This window comes from Lutra lutra, chromosome 2, assembly GCF_902655055.1.
Source record: "Lutra lutra chromosome 2, mLutLut1.2, whole genome shotgun sequence".
In the NCBI taxonomy this organism is placed as follows: domain Eukaryota; kingdom Metazoa; phylum Chordata; class Mammalia; order Carnivora; family Mustelidae; genus Lutra; species Lutra lutra.
In genome coordinates this window covers 205,902,378-205,925,590 of record NC_062279.1, presented here as the reverse complement: position 1 = coordinate 205,925,590, position 23,213 = coordinate 205,902,378, and the positions used below count along the sequence as shown (strand labels likewise).

The following is a 23,213-nucleotide window of genomic DNA, read 5'->3' as shown; positions in this document are numbered from 1 at the left end:
GGTCTTTAAAGCAAAACTTGAGGTTTCTTGGAAAGGAAGGAATTCAGCCTCAAGACTCGCGTGGATGGGGCGCCTGAGTGGCTCAGTTGGTTAAGCCTCTGTCTTCAGCTCAGGTCATGATCCCAGCGTCCTGGGATCAAGTCCCACATTGGGCTCCTTGCTCAGCAGGAAGCTTGCTTCTCCCTCTGCCTCTGCCTGCCACTCTGTCTGCCTGTGCTCACTCTCTTGACAAAAAACAAAAAAGACTATTGCATGGAAATTCTGCCTGAGTTTCCAGGCTACTAGCCTGCTCTACAAATTTCAAAATCAGACTCACAAATGCAACTTTAACTCTTGCCTAAATTTCCAGACTGCTGGCCTGCCCGACAGATTTTGGACTTGCCAGTCCCCACAACTCCATGAGCCAATCCCTTAAAATAAATTACTTTATATATACATATATATAAAGATACCCATATGTCTCCTTTGGTTCTGTTTCTCTGGAGGACCATGCCTGGCATGCCAACACTAGGACAGACTTACATGGGTGTGCACCACATTCCCAAACATAAATGAAGTCATCTCTTCAGACTGAGAAATGTTAAGTGTATAACCTCTTAGAGAATGTGCTTCAAACCCAAAGTTGCTTAAGAAATACCAAAGGTATCAAAAGCAAGATTACATTCCCAGCAGCTAGTTCACAAAAACTCTGAGTCAAAGCAGATGAGTACTAGAACCTGTTTTGGAATACCTCTGAATTTCTTTCTTTCTTTCTTTGTTGTTATGTAACACATTCCTCCAAAATTGGCAATACTGTGCCAACTACAGTCTCCTCTTAAGCAGAAGCGTGATGACAAGTAGGGGAAGAAGAACAAATTTCCTCCCAGGCACGAGGTAATATATGTTCCCCGCTGATTTCAAGAGCACAGTATCAGTTTCAGGATTAAATAAAAATGACAACTTCGCGAAACCAGCGGCTACCATTTATTGATTACTATCTCATGCTGACTTACGCGTGACTCTTGGAGCAGGAAACACTGACAGAGAAGGCATCTGTGTGGTACTAGAGGAGGGTGGCCTAGCCCGCTTTCCTGAGCTCTGCCATCACTCTAGAGGGCCGGGCCCAGCGGAGACGGAAGTACCTGCACATCGGTTCTCTGCAAGGCACTTACATGCGTGACGGCTCTGTGGAGCTGGCACCTTTGTTAGGACTATTCCCATTTTACAGATGAGAAAACAAAATGCAGGAGGTCAAGCAATTTGCTCAAGGGCACAGAGCTGCTAGGAGACCTGAAGAGTCAAGGTCCGGAGCCAGGCTGCCCGGGCTGGAATCCTGGAGTCACCACTCAGAAGGGTGAGTCCGTTATCAAGTTAAGGTTATCTGTGCCCTGGGTTTCTCACCTGTAAAGCAGGAATGATAAAGTACTTAACTCATAGGACTGTTGAAAGGCTCAACTGAGATGATGTATTTAAAAAGGTCTGAGTGGTGCCTAGAACTTACTAAAGGCTGATTAAGCTTAATTTATTTTTAATCCAAATGTTTTCTAAGATGTCACATTTAGCCAGCATCTCCTAAACATTCCCTTTTTTCCAGAGTGAAAACTGTTCCATAATTACCTGATCTTCTCATCTTCCCACTCCAGCCTACACACATAAAACAGTGAAATTACTATTTCATTAGGACTCTAACACTGGAAGGATTCAGGACATTTCAGCAAAAGGGAAGAATGAATGCATAGATTGCATTTTTAACACTCCTTAGGTAACTGGAAGTCTCCGTCTGGCTGAGCTGACATGGCAGGCATCCATGTCTTCCTTTCATTTGGACACAGGATGGCTCTGCCCCTCCACACGGTCACTATGTCTCTCAGTACAGTCACCTCCACTCTCTCCATATGTGGCATTCTTAGACCAGGGGTCAACTCCTCTGCATGTCATTTATTTTCTCAATGACCCCACACTCCAAAACAGTCCATTACACTTGTTAGCAGCTCTCAGTCACTGGACTTGGCTTACGGAACTCTAAACAAGATCTTCTAAAAACATGGAGTGGTATTTTACTTTCACTCAAAGACACATAAATTTTTCTTTATGTTAATTCAAAGTGAGGTTTATCTCAGTGAGGTTTATCTCACTTTGAATTAACCCAGGAAGTCTTCCTGAATTTGCTTACGTATTTGTCTTCCTACCAGACTATGACTGTGACTATGACTCTTTAAAGAAGGAGGTCTCGTTTTATGCCTCTCTGTGTGTCCCCTTCATCGAGCACAGTTCCTGAGTGTTGGATGAATTAATGAACAACCCTGAGAACTTGCTAACCCTCAAGAAAATATCCATCCAGGCAAAATGAGATATCCCAGTTAAGATGCAAGATCTTGATAAAAAACAACGTCTAAGTGATAGCACCTCAAAAACCCCATAATGTTCAAGGTTATTACTTTACTGAAATTAAACCATGTTTGAAAAAAATTCTTCCTCATCTAGTCACTGGACTTGTCCAAAAGTTCCTTATATTGATGTCCTCATAGAGTAAGTAATTTATGGCTAATTTTAAATAAAATGAGCCCTTTACCAAGGCCTGGATAGATGGCCGTATATTTTTCAGGTCTAAAACTTTACGAATCAATTTCTATGGTTCCATAAAATTGCTTTATGAAGGTGGGGATACTAGAGTTCCTCAATAGCTAAAACTTTGGATAAAGCCATAAGTCCAAAGAAATAACACTGTAAAGCAAGTTTTACAGATCTTCTGTGTTACTATTGCAATTTCATTGCTTTATAATCCTCTCTTCCAACCTAATACACTTTGCAAAAGAAAGTCTTAAAATAGTTTCTCCCTAGAATATAGATTAAAGGATTAGATTATGACAAACCTAAAAAGCAATCAAAATATGATCTGTTAATACAGATTTTAATATTTTTAATAATACGTGAATCAAATGTTCTTACAGATAATATAGTATCTCCATCTTCAAATATCTTAAAGTAATAGCCAAGTAATCCAAGGAAAAAAACCTATTTCGCTTGTTTAAGTATTTATTGAACATTTGATTAATCCTAAAAATAAACAATGAATATATCCCTCACTCAAGTTTCTGGGGGGACATTATTTATAGTATTCTATAACACCAGTATATCACCTGTCAACATAAATTTTCTTCAATTTGAATGGTATAATAACCCTCCTTCAATTATTGATTAATTCATCTCATTTTAAATTCCCTTGGTTTCTTAGAACAGAAATGAGAAAAAAGAAATAAAGCTCACCCAAAACTGTGCTTCCAAGTTACAAAACAATATGTGGACTAAAATGTCATTTTTATAATAAAAACATATTTATATACATGGAAACAAAGCATGGAATTACATAAACCAGTAAGTGAAAGATGGTCGTTCCCAGGTTTTTTCCTTTATCCTTATCCACAGTTCCTATTTTTTTTTTCAGTAACAAAAATGGAACTTATATAATTTCTCATAGCATATTAAAATTTTCTAGAAAAGCTGGACCAGTATAATAGGCATGTATATTTATTCACTTATTCAGTGAAACATATTTCTTTAAATGAAGTGTTTTCACAAAAATCTCAGCTTCTCAAAACCATCCTTAGGTGACTCGGGGCTGAGATATGGAGCTGATGAAAACCTCCCAGGTAGGGAGATGCAGGCCAGGACCCCTGGCTTCTCTGGGTGTGGGAACACCTGTGGGCAGCTTGGGCATCACGTCCCTGTGAATTTACATCCTGGAAGACAGCACAACACTCTCCTTTTTTTAATCTGTTTTCCTAATTCTGGTGGATCTTCTTGGCATCAAGGATTACTGATTCTTCTGTCCTTATGCTCACCCTTGGTTGACCCAAAGCTTCCTTGAGTCAAATGGGAGGACCCAGCTGAAGATTATGTGGTCACAGATCAGTTTAGGGGTAAATTGAGGGCTGACAAATGAGAGCTGTTGGAAGCTCCTCCAAGGAATGGGGTGCTAAAAGGTTCTCCAAGCGCCTGGAACATGACTTGTCACTTAGAGCAAGCCAGGCTCCAAAGCGGGGATCCAGAATGCAGATAAGCTTCAGGATAGGACTGTCATAGCTCAATGGCATCTGGTCATGCTTCTCTACTGCTCAAAAAGTTCAAGTGGCAACTTATTTCTCTCTCTGACTTCATTCTGTACCTTTCTCACAAACCTTTTTTACTGGTTCTAGCTATACTGGTTTTCTTTGCTATTCCTGGAACTACCAAGTATGTTCCTAGGTCAGGGCCTTAAAATGGGTCATTCCCTCTGTTTGAGGTGCTCTTGCCCCAAACATCACCATGGCTTATTCTTTCGTTTTATTCAAGTGGTTGTTCAAACACCACCTCTTCAGATAATATTTTGCATCTATCTATTCCTTTACATGGTTTTCTTCCTAGGAGTCACCACTTTCCATGGTATTATACCGTTGTTTCCCAACAGTCTTTCTCCTTCCCATTAGAGCATAGCCCTAAAAAAGCAGGAATTTTGTTTGTTTTGTTCACTGATGTGTCCCTAATGTCTAGAACAGTATTTGCACATAGTAGATGAAACTTATTGTGACCTTTAAAAGTTACTTTTAAAATATAAGGTATAAGAACAACAACAAAAATGTTGTGTCCGTTTTCCTGCTGACCATAGGTAAATGGAATCTGGGCTTTGAAGTTAAACTAGCACAGGGGAAGTAGAGTTGAAGCAAGCAACCTACCAAACTGACAACAGTGAGCCATTTATTTTCCTAAACTTTCAGGCACTCAGTGAGATTTTTAAAAATTAATTGTGTTCCCTACTTGTCCTTCAAAGCAAGAAAGAGCCATGATATTCAACTGGGTCTCATATCTTCATTTCTGGAGGTTTATTTTTCTGACAAGTCTGGTTTTCAGAAAAGATAATCTATAAAAAAGAGGTCTTTGACCCAGCTCCAGTTCAGGCACGGAAATAATGTTCTTGTTTGTCAAAGAACCATAAAGAAACAAATCAATAACTTTCGTAAGGTTCTTTTAGAGTTCAATTCTTTCCTCAAGTGCCTTTCCTCAGACAGCTTAGATAAACAGTACCTTTTTTCATTCAATCTCATTTCAAAGTTCACGTAAAGCTCCTCATCCGGCCCCAAATATAAAAGAGCAGAGGATACTTATTGTTAAGAAAAGATAGGAGCCCTTACATTTACATTAACTTCTCTCCTTTCAGGAGGAGCAAATACAAGTTAATGCTAAATAAGAGAGAAAATGGCAGACCATTCCCTGAGACCAATTTCAAAATCTCGCTCCATAGAAGGCTCCCTCATGGAGTTTCTTGTTTTCCATACCAAGGACCTAAGTAGATTCCCATTTCAGCATCCTGGAGTGGCTAGCTTGTACCTGATCTCCCCCTCCTGCTATCTTAAAATGAAAAACCCGAAGGCACCGACTATAGGAATATCAGCTTGGATACAGAAACAACAGCATGAATCACAGATGAAAAGATAGCCGCTTCACATAACTGAAAATGTCTTTGTTCAGCTGGCTGACAAGAGATGCTGAAAGCATGGCAAGTTAACAGTGAGTTCCTGCACACACATCTCCCTAGGCTGGTGTGGTAGCACAGTGGGGGCAGGGAAGGAAAGGGTACAAGCTCCTGTCACATGCCAGTACTTCTGCAGGTCCCCAATATACATGCCAGCCCACAGCTCCTCCCAGCATCCTGGGAATAAAGCCTTATTTTATAAGTGCATTTATAAAAGCACTCATTTTATAAATGAAGGAATAGGGTGTGGAAAGAGTAAAGGAACTGTCTAGAGCACATCTGGTAATGAGCAGATCTGGATTCAAACCCATCCTTTTCTTCCATGCCACACTACTGTCACCTGATATCAATGACAATGAATGCCTTCTATTGTACAGCAGTCTTCCCAGGTCACATCCACCCTCTCACTTTACAGGCCAAGATGAGGTACATGAGGGCAGTACCCCAAATTTCAGAGGAAAGGACTGTGAAGTCAAGTGACTTATCTGCCTTAAAATTCCCCATGTCTGCAAAGCACACTCTTACCTCCTTCATTTTTTGAGGGGGGAAGGGCAGAGGGAGACAGAAAGAAAATCTTAAGTAGGCTCCATGGCCAGCACGGAACCCAACACTGGGCTCAATCTCACAACTCTGAGATCATGACCTGAGCCAAAATCAAGAGTTGGACACTTAACCGACTGAGCTACCCAGGTGCCCTATATACCCTTACCCCTTTTAATCAAACTTTCACATGTCCTCCAAGTCTCAGTTGAAATACCACTTCCTCAGGGAGGACCTCTCTGCCTCTTTGACTAAGTATTTCCCTGACTCATGTCCCCAAAGCTCCACCACTTCCACAATGCCAGACTTCCAAGTACTATTTTTCACAAAAAAGAAAAAGGAGAAAAACATCACCTTCTGGATTCCAGAGTCTTTGGCACATTCAGATCTTTTATATTTCTTCCTAAAAGATTCTGAGATATCATCTCCCCTCCTTTACAGATGAGGACACCAAGGTTCACAGAGGTTAGATAATATTACCAGAGCTTATAAGTGATAGTACCTTTATTTGAACCAGTGTCCATTTGATTCTAAAGCTTTTGTTTTTCCAACCAACCTACTTCTGTACCCACAGCCTTGGTCTATGAACACAAGGTCACAGACTATACTAACTCAAGTAGCAATACCAATATGGTACAGTGGGTAAACAGGTTCAAATACCAACTCAACTGCTCCCTAGCTGTGGAATCTTGAACAAATCTCTTGGCTTTCCTGAGTGTCTATTTCCTAACATATAAACTACGGATAAGATAGAACTCAACAGAGTTATAATAAAGATGAAATAAATTAGTATACTTATTAGCACGGTGACTGGTACACAGGAAGCACTCAATAAATGTTAGCTATGAGTTTGGTCATTTGCCACATTAACCAGTTGATGATGGTATTTTCTATGACAGAGGGAGTAGCTGTAGCATTTAGAGCTTTAGAAAATCCCTCCTGGAATCTCCAGTTTCCAAGGTAAGGGGGAGTTAACTTTTCCACAGCTTAAATGTTTATAAGATATTCCACTAGACAGTGCTGTGGAGACTATACTCTTAGAAAAGCATACCAAAAAAAAAAAAAAAAAAAAAAAAAAAAAGAAGAAGAAGAAGAAAGAAAGAAAGAAAGAGAAAAAAAAAAGAATTTCTTCAAAATATAGAATAAAATTAAATGCCCAGTGAATGTGCTTCATATTCCTAATTCTGAGACAATGGAAATATAGGCTTAGTTCTGAAGCTCTTCTATTTTTATATCCAGCTTTCCATTCATTCTAACATAATCCTGTTATAATAAAAGGACAAGCTTAAGAGTACCCCAATGACAAAATAACCCTCATAAATTTCTAGAGATGTTACCCACAGAAAAAAGTTCTATGATGAATAAAAAGTCTGATTCATATTTCCACTTTAAGTAAGTCAGATATTAAGGAGACCCTACTATAGCTTATAAGTATTTAACTACATTTTTTCCTCTAAAAATTTTTCTCCCAAAACCTTCATGTCATATTGCTAAGGCAAATAGAGAAAAACAAAGAAATATTCAAAATGTTTGCCCATGAAATTAATTATTGCTATACCATCATCTCTCATATTATGTCTTTTCTTGTTTTTCTCCCTAATAGACCATTATCATTCTTTTAAAAAAATTAGTTTGTTTTCCTCCCACCATTCCCAAGAGTAGACTATTTCTTTATATATAAGTACCTTTGTGCTCCCATAGTGACTAAAATATAGCAGGCACTTACAATGTTTTTGACTGATGGTTAGACAGATATTCCCAAATTTAGATAATCGCTAGCTATTTTGTGATGTAATTGCTGAAAAGCCAGATATACAGACAACAGCACTTCACTCCCAATGCTGTCCAATAAAAGTCTTGTACGTGCAATGGCCATTTTCAATATGCCCCGAGATCTGCCTTCTAGACTTAAGTCTCAGTCAAGACATTTGCTCTGAAAGGGCCCCTCTATTTCTGACTGAATGCCGGGCTCACCTGCCTGATGCTATCATGTTCCAGCATGCCAACACTGTACACACCGCTTGAAGTGCTGCTGCATGTCCTTAATCCCTAACACTTTTTTCCTGTAGCCAGCCTCTTGGCAGCTGGCCTAGTTAAACTGGCCATCCAGTAAATGGTTGAGAGCTGTTCTGACACTCACGTTCAACCAGGTAGTTGAATGTCTGTTTTCAGTCCTGGCCAAGGCCCTGAGTCAAAGACATCATTATAAGCAATGCAACCTCACTATTTTTGTGTAAAGCAGGCTCCTAAACAGGGGTTATGCCTCCCTTAGGAAGCATTTTGAGAATTTTTTTGAAGATTGAGGATTGTGAGGTACTACTGGCATTTAATGGATAGGGACCATAAATTCTAGATTTCATGTCATGTAAAACATGAAGAAAAACTGTCTCACTTCCACATGACATTCAAACATCCTACTGAACATTCGTGTAAGTAAAATATCTGTTTATAATTATCTGATATTTATCCTCACTCTGTTTTACATATAAACACAAAGAACTTACTGACTGGTAATAATACACACTGAATCATCCAGAATTTTAATTATCATGTAACTCAAAGAAAGATTGTACCTTTTTTGTTTAGAAATTTATGAAAATAACAGAGGACAAAAAATATATTGGAAATTGAAAATTAACTATGAAAATTTATCAAATAACCAGGATCTCCAACCACAATTAATTTGAAATTCTAGAACAGAAAAATACAAACAAATGAGATTAATTTTGTTTAACTGCATACTGGACATAGCTTAAAAGAATACTGGTAGGTAAGAAGATGCCAACAGAAAATATCCAAACTGAAGGACCAAAAACAAAAAGTATAGAAAACAGAAAAGAACATGGGAGACAATGAAACATGTTTCAAGTTTTAACATATGGGCAACTGAGAAAGACACGACAGGAAAGGGGCAGAAATACATTTTTGAAAAAATAATAGCCGAGAACTTTCCAAGACAGAAGAAACACATTAAGCCATAGATTCAAGAAGTAATGACTGTCAAGCAGAATAAATATAAAGAAAATAATACCTAAACACATCAGAGTCAGACTACTGAAAACAGTAAAGAATAAAATCTTTTTCTTTTCTCTATTCTTCCCTACCCCTCCAGCCCCTAGCAACCACTTTCTACTCTCTGCTTTGAGTTTGTTTGTTTGTTTGTTTTTAAGATTCCACCCATAAGTGGTATCATGTCGTTTTTATCTTTCTCAGTCTGGTTTATTTCATTTAGCATGATGCCCTCCACGTTGATCTATATTGTCACCTATGATAGGATTTTCTTTTTTATAAAGGTTGAATAATATTGCCGTATGTGTGTACCACATTTTATCTATTCATCCACTGACAGTCACTTAAGTTGTTTCCATACAGAAAAATCTTCAACTCTATAGAGGGGTGGAGAGTTAGCTTCAGAGAAGAACAATAAATCTGATAGTCAACCTATCCACAAAAAATGATGGATGTCAGAAAACAAAATCATTGAAGCGATAAATGAAAACAATCACTAAGTTAGAATTCTATACCCAGCAAGAATAGCCTTCAAAAATAATATTGAAATGAAGATTTTAAATTAATAAAACTTATGAGAACTTTTCACCCATAGACCTGAACATTAAAAAAAAAAAAAAAAAAAAAAGAAGTTCTTCAGGCAAAAAGAAAATGATTGAAGATGGAAACACAGTAATGTAAGAAGGAATTGAGAGTAATGGGAAGGGCAAATGAGTGGGTAAATCTAAAAAAATAACTGCACAAAACAAAAATAATAACATTTTGTGGGATTTAAAATATATGTAGACAAGCTGCACAATAAGACATAAGACAGCAAAGGGTTAAATAAAAATTAAAGCATTTCAAGGTCCTAGTCCTAGTTGGGAAGAGAGAAAATAATTAGCAGACATTGTAATCCGTAGGGTTATCACTCAAAGAAACAGTAAAAGTACGGATAACTAACAAGCTAAAAGATGGGGAAATGAATTTTGGATTGATTCAAAAGAAGAAAAGAGAGAAAAAAAGAAAGAACATTAAAACAAACAGAAAACAACGGTAAGATAGTAAATATAAACCTTCAAGTATCAGTAACTACACTGAATGAAAATGTTGAAAGATAAAGATTGTCAGATAGGATTAAAAAAAAAAAGTTCAGTGGATCCAGTAACATTGAGAACCATTATTATAAAGTATTGATTAAAAATCTCAAAGCCCCAATTTATATATATGTATATATAGACTGCCTCATTCAAAATGGAATTTCAGAGACCAAATCCTTCAACAATTCGAGCGACCAAGAATTTACAGAGGATCTGTCATTCTGCTAAGCAAGAAAATACAACCCCATCCCTTACATATGCACTCGAACTTGAAATACAGTTGAAGAAACAAGATTTTTAAAACAATTAGGGAACAAAAGAAAAGAATAATTGGAAAGAGAACCGAGTACAAAAAAAGAGTACTGGATTCGGAGTTAGAACCTGCCTTCAGCAAGCTAGGCACACTAGACATCATTTGCCAGGTCCTCAGATCCATCCTCTATAAAATTCAGAGGTTAGGGCACAGTGTCCCTAATCTGGAGATGAATTCTGGAGTCCTACATCTGGAAGTGGGAATCTAGCTCCCTGCCTAAATAGTTCAGAACCTTAAACAAGGTAATTATCCTGATGGTCTTGGTTTACTTTTACATAAAAAGAATAAAGATAATAAAATATCTTTATAGAGGAATATTAGGAGGATAAATTAGGTAACACATTTTCAGTTCCTCAGCACAGTGCCCGACACTTACAGGGTAGAGCAGAGGCTCCCAATTCTCCATCCTTGGACCTTTCCTGTACTCCAGATAAATCTCTACCTGACCTCTATTCCTCAAAGGGGTCATCACTGCACATCTCTGCGCCTGAGTTATAAAGCAGTTCCTCATCTGCTGGATTTTTCTTCTCATGTGTGCATTCATGACCAAGGTCATCAATATACAACCACTCCTAGTGTGCAAGCAAATTAGAAAGCTTACTTTTCAAAGTAAGATACCATGAAGACAATGCATTTTAAAAAAAATCAAACACACAACTTTCCAAAGTCCATTTTATAGTGTCCATTTTAAAATGTCATTACACAAGTTATATGTCCATACAATAACCACAGCTCCTTTTTGCAAGATACTATATATGTGTGTGTCATATATATCTTTATGTGTATTATAGCTGCATACACATGCATATATATACCTATATTATACATACTACATAGAAATGTGTGTATATGTGTATGAATTTACACGTAACATTTAATCCTTGCAAAAATCCTGTAAATTACTTAATTATTGCTTCTGTTTTACCCCCCCCCCAAAAAAAAAACCCAAAACTTAAAAAAATTGTTGGAGACTTATATTCACTGGGAAATCCAGAATATGAAGCCAGGACTGCTTGGTTTCAAGAACCACGTTCCTTCAACTAAAACATACTAGTTCTGGAGAAACAGCTCTCGACAGGTTTGCGCGTTTAACTGATCAACTGAGCTAATTGACTTTGGCTGCTGTTGCCCCCTCCGCCCCCCTCCTCGCAGCTGGCAAGGGTTTCTGTGCAGGAGGGAATCTGGGACCAATAAGGGTAGCCAGCCCTGCCTTAGCAATCTTATTCTCAATATCTTACTCAAGATCTTAAACTTCTAAGGAAACAAAAACAGCTTTTCCTCTGGAAATGTCTGAGGAACCCTTCTATAAAGCCACATGGTGTAATAAAGTAATAACGGTATGGAAACACACTGTACCAGACCCCACTGCTCAAATCAACCCTCTTAATCTTGGCAACTGAGAAGAGTGCCATAATTACAGAGCTGCTGCTGTTTCCATGTCCTGGGCTAATAGTGGAAATATTCTTCTGAAGTTCTAAGTCAGAGATGGCGAACAGGATTTCTCACACATGCCTGCTCTGCAGAAAAAGAAAAAAAAAAAAAGCCACTTAAAATGCTGGGTTGAGGAGAACTCTGAAGCCCTGTCCAGGCAGGGTACGTGACAAAGATCACTACTGTATGCCACAGGTTCAGGGTTAAGTCGTGGGGAAGAGCGGAAGTTCCCCTTGCCGTACGATCTCACACACTACAGCCCCATAGTCTACCCTAAAGTATTGTTGGCCACTGTCACTCGGTTTATGAATTAAAGTGGGGGGAAAAAACAGAAAAGAAAAAAGAAAGCCAGCTCGGTTGGGCCAAAACCACGGAGATGATTAACTTTAATGATGAACTAATCAACTACATTTTACTTTCCTCATTTTTCCATTACGCTATTCAGCTCTTTCCAGACCTGTGAACCGCCCCTCATTCATAACCACTTCATAAATGGGCTTCTGTTCTGCTCAGCTCCTGTTCCCCAGAACATCCTGGCACAGGCCACGGCCGGCACGCGAGGTTAGCGTCTTCACCTCTGGGAACGTGGACTCCACCGCCATCCCAAACCAGAGGAAATGCACTGCCAGTTCTGGCGGAATGACACACTGACTAAGTCCTTACACCAAGCGATCCACTCCCGCAGTCAGCACAACACACAGCGGGTGTGTTCTCCAACGACAGAAGGACGCTTGGTTAGATCTGATTTGCTTCAACCCTCACTGTTTGCCAGGAAGCCACGGAGGAGAAGCAGGTATCCGGTGTCTCCGAGGAAGACCCTCCCAGGGTTCACTGTTAAATCCAGAGGCAGAACCCAGAGCAATTACACTCCTGGTACAATTACGGGCATCCCCCACTCCCTGCCAAGTGAGGAGACTTGGCAGCTGAATAAAACGGCTTTCATTTTACCTTTCCACTCCGATTAGCTGACAGTACTAGTCAATTGCCTGAATCAAACAAAATGCAAGAGAATTTGAAAGGGCTCTATGTGGTTTACAGAACTGTGCCTTGGAGAACAATGAAAAGATGAAAGGGATTGAAAAGAGAATTAGGGGACCCACCGCAACAAAAGGGCAGGTTGCAAACAACCCACAGGTGGTACGGATGGTTCAAATGGTAAGCGGAGATATTTAAGCTTAACACCCATCCCACCTACTGTTTGCTTGATTAATGGCAAGAGAATTAAATCGCAGTCCCTACATCGCACAATTATATAGACAGGCAAAAGCACACATTCTCTCGAGGACTAGCCTCTCCAGTCCTGCCACACAGTCAACATTTACAGAAAAGTTACTGAACTGAATGCAAAGTCCCACTAGTGTTTAGGGACTGTGAAAGGCATAGGAGATGGCGAATTTCGGAGTGGGGAGGTGGGGAGTCACAATCTCACCAATGACATGAAATGCACACAGGAAACAAGGAGACCACAGAGTGGACAGCAGGGGTGCTGGGGAGGGGAGGGCAGTAACTCTGAATCACTGGACCATTAGAACCTGTTGCCCAGGGCCAGAATCCTAGGTGAATCCCACAGAGGAGTTCTAATAGCTTCCACTGGAGTTCTCAAAAGTTCTGGCTGGAAACCTAACCGCAGTAACTCTTCCAGAACGGAGCGAATCCACGAGTGCCTCAGGCCCAGGAATAGTCCGGACTGCACCTGGCAAGGTCTGCAGTGCTGCCCTGCTCGCCTATATTCTTCCAGGAGGCTAATTACAGCCCTTGTAAACAGCCGGGAAGAGTTCCGTCTGGTCACACTGTGGACAAGCCTCAAATCCCCTGCCCCCTTGGAAGAAGGACTCCTTTAAAGACAGAACATGGAGTATAATTTGTTTCCTGGGCTTCATCCAAAATACACTGTTTCTGCCCTAATCTATGTGGGGCCCTGTGATTGATATTTAATATGGGCTGAAGGGGTTTTGCGATCTTGTCCTAAAGCTGAATGTCACGTGTGGGAAAGAGAAAAGCGTTCGTTCGCAAATCAGGGTTTGCCACCCTCTCCTTGGGGGCGGGGGGGTCTCACGATTCTGTGCAGAACCTCGGGTCCTCAAAGCACATGCCCTCGCACCCTGTGTGGCTTGCCCTGGACACTAAAGGTGAGAGGATGCCAAGCCAGGCTAGTGTGAAGAACCAAGCAAGGTAGGATAACTCTTACAAAGTCTTTAAATAGCATGCCATTTAGCTGATCTGCATAAGACAGGACATATGCAAATTTTAAGGTTTCTAATACATACGCAAAAATTCTTTCGCGGGTAACTTTACTTCAAATATCAATTAATCAGCCCAGAAGTTGTTTACTATCACATTAACTTTGTGTGCGTAGGCGGATTTGTTGCAGAGAAGGAAAGAAATCTTAAAACACTACCTGAGACCACTAAAAAATTTTGGTTGTTTTTATTTATTATTTATTTGGGGGGGGGCAGGAGAAGCAATTTTGGTTGTTTTTAATATTTATAATAAGTTCTATATTCCCACTTATTTTTTAGTTTAAAGAAAGATAGCTGGCCATGTATTATGTTTTACAATAAGCACGTGCTAATTCCTTTAAAAAAAAAGAAAAAGAAAAAATGTTACTAGTATTCTTGAAATTTCTGAAAGTTTGCCTACCTGAGAAGCTGAAACGAGCTCCTAACTAAAATGACTAGATAAAGAGGAAGCAGGTAGATTCAATGGATGCTTTAACCCCATACCTCCAGATTAGATGACCTCTGCATTAGATGATTTACTCTCCAAACAGGAGATACCTTATTGATACCTTATTGGCTGACTCTTCCCTTAATTCAGTTAGACCATACTGAACATGAGAAATGTGCTAACAGTTTTCTCCGTTTGGTTCTGGGAAAAAAAACACGTTGTTCACAATACAGGAAAGTCGCCAATACACTTAATGTCAGGTTCATAGCTATATATGCAGCAAATAACGTATTTTTTGAGAAGTGCCTAGACTTGCTTCAACTTAGACTTAGTGGTCTATCCGGTATCTGTCCTAACTACTCAATTCAACTTTTTCAATGTAACAGAAAATAGCCAAAGACAATATGTAAGTGAATTAGCAGGTTGTGTTCAAGTAAAATTTTACTTATGGGTACTGACCTATCATTTTTCATGAGATATTTTTCAGCCATTTAAAAATATAAAGCTTTAGCTTGCCGGCTATAGACTGGATTTGTCCTGCCAAGCTCTAGCTGGGCAACACATGATCGACTGCATCAAAAAATAAAAAAATGAAAGAGAGGAAAAGAATTGATCAACAAAATAGATTGTGTTTGTGTCATTCCAGAGGGATAAGTGAGGGATGACCCTCAAGGTCCTACAGCAAAATAGCACCTTCTGGTCAATCTGGAGTTGATGACATGAGAGGAATCTTGAAAGAGTTAATCACCTACCCCAAAGTACATCACTCCTGTCCCTTGACTCTTGGGCTTACTGATAAAATTCTAGCCACCGTTCCTGTCCTTGAGCTGGACTAGAATACGTGGGATGAGCGAGATTGTCATCCTAGCTGTCAGGAAGAATGATGGGGCATCATTACCTGATTCTAGACTGAAATGAAAAGTATTAGTGCCTGGATACCTGCCTATCACAAAGCAAAGCAGCTCATTTTCTGCAGAGAAAACAAAAGGAGCCAACTTCTGCCAATGGAAAGATCTGTTCATGAAATTTATGATCTAAGGAGTGGCAGCAAAAATAGGCCCAACGAAATGTTAAGTTCCAAATTTGTAGCAGCAAGGCAATTACTTATCTTGACATCTCAAGTAAACTCTGGAGAAAGCTCAACCTTCTCCACAAAGTTTATTATTGTTCCTCAAGGATGAAACAGATATCTCACACAAATCTATTTTAAATCGAACATGTTATTTAGATGCTTAATCAATTTGACCTGGCAGAGGCTCTTTTAAAAGCTTTTGTAAAATATATTTTTGTTTAAGTAGTGTATATACCCATGATCAATTGTTGCTAGGTTTAGAAGAAAAAGCAATTAGGAAATATACTATTTGTGTTTCAACTTCCACTATTCATAAGCAGATAATATGTTTTCTGTTTGTTTAAAAATTTTTCAATGTTCTGATTTTCTAAAACAATGTCTCTTTGGTGTGAAGTAAAACACACTCATGGAAATTCAAATAGAATTCATTTACTAATAGACAAAAATGGTCTTAAATGAGGTAGAACTTCATTCTTAAACAAACAAGGAATTCACCCTGATAACAGAAGTATAAATAGGACCACAATTCATGGATATGTTAATTGTCCCTAATAAGAACATTAAATAGCATTTGGTTTATGGCATGAAAAAAATAAAATCACCGTCAAGATGAGAAAGGGAAAAATCAGCCAACGAATGAAATTACCGGATAAGCACCTCCTGAATTATAGTTGGAGCTGAAACCACATTATTAGTGAAAATGAAGCCTGAAACAATGTTTCCTCTGTGAGGATAGAAAGGAATATGTCTTCTGTAATTTACAAATCCTATTTTGTGAATTGAAAGGATAAAGAATTCATTTTAATGACCATTTCCTAAAAAAGCTCACATTTTATATCTGAAAAATCACACAAAACATAGGAAGAGTTCAGAATGTGTCAAGGCAAGCAACTTACATGTATCATTTTTTCTTCATCCCCAGCAGTCGATTGGCTTCCCCTTCCTTCCCACAGGATAAGAGTAGCTAGTGGGCTGCTCTGGGTTTGGAGGAGTTCAGGACCATCATTTATTTCAAGATCTTTAGGAAGAGTGGTTTGATTGATTCTGGGGCTAACCCACCAGAATTTTAAGAGCAGGGTCAAAAGGGTGGTGGATCCAAAAATTCTACAGAGTAATTCTCTTAGATCTGCCCTTAGACAAGATCTGAGAGTTAAGTTATAACCTGAGTTTCTACCAAGTATCATCAGGCAGACAAGATGCATTTGACTATCAGGCCCCACATAATCCCCTTGATGTCACTCCTACAACTTTCCACCCCGACTTAGTGTTGCAATATTCAGATAATGAATTGAACTGTACTAGGAAAAATAGTAGTCTACTGTTCTCCAGAATAACTTGAACAATCATAGCAAATGTAACATATTTCCAGATATACTCAAAACTTACTATACTCTATGAACAAAAAGTGAGTTTTAGGGAAGTAGAGTGTGCTGTATTTTAAACACAGATCCTTCTAAGCCTGTTCCCTTCTCTCTGTGTGTATCCTCTAAAACAAAGCTTAGAAGTCAAAGAGATATGACTGCAGTGGATAGAATTATCATACTTCATTCAGTGAAATATTAACTTACAACGCTTTATATTTTTGATGTGTGTGTATGAGAAAGAGAGAGATCTTTCAAGTTCATAAGTGAGAGGGGATAGAAACTTGCAATAGCTATTGTCCAGTGAGCGAATGCCTAGAATCCAACACAGTACCAAGAAAATTATTCATCAGAATGGCAATGGTAATAGCAACAGATTCCACCGACCTTGAGGAACTGCCTTCATAGGTAACAAAATAAACATAGGGACAAGCAGATGAAACAGAGGAGGGGAAGAAGGCTATACCTTATCTTGATACTGAGTCTTCAGTCGACCCCCATCTCCCGGGCTCCAATGTCACCCTCATCTCTGACCTGGGCTGTGGCTCCCAGAGGTAGACCCGACAGCACACTCCTCTTCCAGACAAACCCTGCAACAATTTTCCCCGCAGCAACCAGACTGAGCATCTTAAAACGCAAATTAGATCATATGTTTCTTACACTCAAACATGTCAATGGACTCTTAACAAAAGTCCAAATTCTTTACCATGGCCAACCAGACCCCTGCTCTGGCTTCACTCCTTTCTGCTTCCCTCACCACAGTAGTCAGATGGGCTCCTTGGGAATCATTTCCTCTGGCCAGGAGTTTCCTGGCCTTGGCCCAGTCTCCCCTTCTCCTACCCAGGCTCCTTCTCACTCTGAAGGTGTCACCCCATCAACTATGTCCTCCTGACTGCCCTCCCCAGTAGGCCCCTATTCTTCTCTACCATGACCTCCTGTTTCCTTTCATGGCACCAGAACAACTGGAAATCATTCTGTTGTCTGTTTTACTCCCTGGAAGGTAAGGCCCTGAGAGCCTAAACCATGCCTACTTTGGTTACTGCTGGACCACCACTATCCAGAACTGTGGTTATTTGTGGAATGAGAGAATAATGTCCCTCCCATTCCTCCTTCCTTCCCTTTCTCCTAACATAATGAAGGTCTCCAAGAAATACACTACTCACCAAAGAATATATATTCTTAGTTGGCTCATTCATTAAATAATTCCTTCATATACACATTCACTCTAAGTTTTACCCATTTATAATAAACATATATTGACCCTCTACTGTGTTCAAATCATGTAAAGAAAGGCAGGAAAAGAGGTATTAGATATGTGATTGTGTTCTGACTAAAAACATGGAACAATAGCTAAATAGCTAATAAACAATAGCTAAATAGGTAAATCTATACTGAATTAATTTAAATAGGAACATGGGCCAGATGTTTGAAAGAAGCCTTCTGGGATATATCTAGATAGGCCTGGGGTCCCAAGTAATGTATTTGATCCTTTTTCAGATCTTTCATTTATTTGAGAGAGAAAAAGAGAGAGAGAATGAGTGGGGGGAATAGCACAGGGAGAGAGAGAAACAGACTCCCTGTTGAGCAGGGAACCCAATGTGGGGCTTGATCCCAGGTCTCTGAGATCATGACCTCAACTGAAGGCTGACACTTAACCAACTGAGTCACCCAGGCACCCTTGAGGTCCCAACCATTTAATGTGGAAAAATAACTGGTTTCTCCTTAATTTAATTTTACTTCATTCATTTGTTTATTCAATCACTTGTTTAACAAATATCTACACTGTGTCTCAAGCACTATACCAACTGGTGGGCATACCAATGGCAAATGGCACAGAAAGTCAAGGAGAAAAAGTGCCCAGGATTTGAAGAAATAATGATATGGCAAGTTAGGTCCTATTATAACCTCAGGGAAGGACAATACTCAACCAATGGTGGGTACCCAAAATACAAGGAAGCTACATATTCCAGAACAAGAAAAAAAATTTTCATCTAAAGAACATGTTACACAAACCAATGTTCACAGCAGCATTATTCACAAGAGCCAAAATGTAGAAGCAACCCAAGTAACCCGAAAGATGAATGGATAAACAAATTATGGTGTATATGTACAGTGGAATAGTGTTCAGCCTTATAATAGGCAAGGCAGTTCTGACACATGCTACAATGTGGATAAACCTTGAGGACACAATGCTAAGTGAAACAGGCCCATTATAAGACACCAAGACTGTATAATTTCACTTATATGAGGTATCTGGAGTAGAAAATTCACAGAGACAGAAAGGAGAATGGTTGCTGCCCTGCCAGGGCTTGGGGGTAATAGAGAATGGGGAGTTAATTGTTTAGTAGAGTTTCAGTTTTTCAAGATGAAAAGTCATCTGTGGATTGGTTGCCAATGTAAGTATATTCAACACTACTGAACTATACACTTAAAAATGGGGGGAATGCAAGCTGGTGCAGCCACTCTGGAAAACAGCATGGAGGTTCCTCAAAAAGTTGAAAATAGAGCTACGCTATGACCCAGCAATCACACTACTGGGCATTTACCCGAAAGATACAAATTTAGTGATTCAAAGGGGCACATGCACCCGAATGTTTATAGCAGCAATGTCCACAATAACCAAACTATGGAAAGAGCCTAGATGTCCATCAACAGATGAATGGATCAAGAAGATGTGGTATATGTATACAATGGAATACTACGCAGCCATCAAAAGAAATGAAATCTTGTCATTTGTAACAACATGGATGGAACTAGAGGGTATCATGCTGAGTGAAATAAATCAATCAGAAAAAGACAACTATCATATGATCTCCCTGATATGAGGAATTTGAGAGGCAAGGCAGGGGCTTGTGCAGGGTAGGGAAGGAAAAAATGAAACAAGATGGGATCGGGAGGGAGACAAACCATAAAAGACTCTTAATCTCACAAAACAAACTGAGGGTTGCTGGGGGGTGAGATGGGGGTAAAGGTTGGCTGGGTGATGGACATTGGGGAGGGTGTGTGCTATGGTGAGTGCTGTGAAATGTGTAAGCTTGATGATTCACAGACCTGTACCCCCTGGGGCAAGTAATACATTATATGTTAATAAAAATAATTTTTAAAAATAAAAATAAAATAAAATCAGGCCCCAAAAATGGTTAAGATGGTAAATTTTATGATATGCATATTTTACTGTTATTTAAAAATCCATTTTATAGACCACAGTGAAGTTAAACAGCATCGCTGAGACAGCCATCAGGTGTGTTCTACACTGCAGTCCTTCCTGCATCAGGAAGGCAGACTGACACACCGGCTAGTGACCGACCGACTGCTTTAGAAAAAGACGGCGCCTCTGACATGATCCTTAATTTCAAGGAACACAGGCTTCCAGATCATAACATCTAGGAGGACAGCCTTTGTGAAAAGAAAGCTCCCAAAATTGTCCCCTAATTCTGTGACAAGGGCCCCTCAGTGCATTCAAGGTTGCTGAGAAATGACTGGCTAGTAATGCTGTGTGAGGACAAACAAATTAAAATAAATGGCAAGCAAAAGCCAGGTAAGGGCTCCACAACTCACTTGCACAACGGCACATACTATTTCTCTTGGTTATGAATGAGTAAATTAATTGGTCTTGGCACAAGCAACTTATTGGCTTGAGGAAAATTTCTGCTGTAAAATCAAAAGCGCTCTTCACAGGCAGCCCTCAAGGAAGCCTGAGAGGGATCCAGGAAGGGTGCTGCTTTTATCAAGATGTCTGTGGGATGTTCAGACACAAAAAAGGATTTGCTCTCAAATTCTCCAGTAAAAAATAAAAAATGGGAAAGGGAGAGGAAACAAGAGTGTCAAAATATTAATAATTCTGGAAACTCAATAAAGGCTGCATAGGGTTCATGACATTATTCTAATTTAGTGTTTACTTGGAAATTTCTTGAATAAAATTTATTTTGAAAATGGGCATGTGGCAGAACGATTTATGATGGGCTGTGGATGACTTCAAGACAGACACAGAATTTAGATTATTCCTAACCCATCAGGATACTATAAAATTAAGCAGGAAAATTTATTGCTGATAGAATGTTATGGTGCCTTTGCCCAAATGAGTCATAGAACACAAGTGCACAGGCTGGGAAATGGAGCAAGAAATAAGAAAGGAGACTTCCAGCCTTTGCCTTTTCCAGCGATAGCAACCAAACACACGAGGGGAACCGTGGCAGTGAAGTCAGAGCCCCCATCAAATCCCCAGAGCCAAGTGCTTTCCTGAAGATGCAGAGACTTTATTGTCTCACACTCCAGCTTTGCTGTAAATCCGGCAGCAACCGTAAGTAAGGAATCCAACACCCAACAGCTTTAGCTGTCCATGCACATGTGATTCCCAAGAAAACACATGAGTGTTTCTAACTTGAAAAAGCACCCACTATGGCTGATTAACCTTTTTTTAATTTTATTTATTTATTTGACTAAGAGAGAGAGAATATAAGCAGGGGGAGTGGGGAAGGGAGGAGCAGGCTTCCCACTGAGTAGAGAGCCCAATACGGGGCTCGATCCCAGGACCCTGGTATCATGACCTGAGCAGAAGGCAGAGGCTTTACCGACTGAGCTACCCAGGTGCCCCGTGGCTGATTAACTTTCAATCTTGGGAGGTTACAATGAAAATTGAACAAAAGCAACAGAAGGAAATTTTCCCCTGGTCAAGAAGAATGCTCAGTAAGTGTTTGCATGGTTAATGAATTAAATAAATAACTACTTAAAGCCATCCTGGGTGGGCGTCCACTGCCTTTTCCCTCTCTGGGGTTTCCATACTGAACACAGAAACCAGTTAAAGTTTCACTCATATTCTTCCAACAACCAACTACATCTGTTACACACTTTAATAATATTCATCCTGATTATGAAAACTCTGCATGCTTAGTCTGGAAGCTCGAAGGGAAAGAGGCTCGGGCAAACGCGTACCACAGAGCCTCCTCCCTGCACATCCTCCACGGACCCTGTGCGATCCTAGCAATCAGGTGAGTTTCACAGCAGCTAAGTTTTAGTCACAGACTAACGATCGTTTAAGTTTGAAGGCAGTGTTCAGGCAACTTTTCTAAAGTGTCGGAATCAGCCTCCTGCCTCCCTGTTTTTTGATGTCATATAACCTGAAGTCATATAAACTTCTCCATGCTCTGGGATCGGAAGAATAAACATTGTTAAAATGTCTATACTGCCTAGAGCAATCTATACTTTTAATGCCATTCCGATCAAAATTCCACTGGTATTTTTCAAAGAGCTGGAGCAAATAATCCAAAAATTTGTATGGAACCAGAAGAGACCCCAAATCGCTAAGGAAATATTGAAAAACAAAAATAAAACTGGGGGCATCACATTACCTGATTTCAAGCTTTACTACAAAGCTGTGATCACCAAGACAGCACGGTACTGGCATAAAAACAGACACATAGACCAGTGGAACAGAGTAGAGAGCCCAGATATGGACCCTCAACTCTACGGTCAAATAATCTTCGACAAAACAGGAAAAAACATACAGCGGAAAAAAGACAGTCTCTTCAATAAATGGTGCTGGGAAAACTGGACAGCTATATGTAGAAGAATGAAACTCGACCATTCTCCTACACTGTACACAAAGATAAACTCGAAATGGATAAAAGACCCCAATATGAGACAGGAATCCATCAGAATCCTAGAGGAGAACATAGGCAGTAATCTCTTCGACATCAGCCACAGCAACTTCTTTCAAGATATGTCTCCAAAGGCAAAGGAAACAAAAGCGAAAATAAACTTCTTTTTAAAAAAAAAATTATTGCAGAATGGCATTTACAGAGTAAGCTGCACACCGTGCATTAACCTTCAGTATAGAACCCCAGAAGTTTCCTTCATGCCCCTTCCCAGTCTATAACCCATCCTTTCCTGAGATCTGTTCTGACCTCCACACATATCAGTTCGTTGTGTCAGCTCAGGGCTCTCAGATGAGACTTCGCAGGATGATGCAAGCACCTAAACACCCGCGGTGCCTTCTTCTTTGCCAGCACGTCCCACCGTCCCCTGCAGAGGGGCCCCCGTGCCCAGCAACACATGTACATCGGGAGGAGAAAACTTCCGTCGCAGTGAGAGGCAACTGCGAGTGCATTTGAAGCTGCGGTCCTGAGAGCGTGCGGCCATGGGATGCCCATAGACTCTCCACTCTGCAGGCCCAGGAGGAAAGAAAGCAGTTTATTGCTTTTCCTAGACATTGCCACCTAAAAGACCCTATGATTTTATAACCTAAGAATCACTG

General features: G+C 39.8%; 1 protein-coding gene across 1 annotated transcript in view; it reads right to left on the bottom strand.

Annotated features, from left to right (window-relative positions):
- FRAS1 (Fraser extracellular matrix complex subunit 1) overlaps positions 1–23,213 on the bottom strand; it is a 413,592-nt gene that overhangs the window by 260,643 nt on the left and 129,736 nt on the right.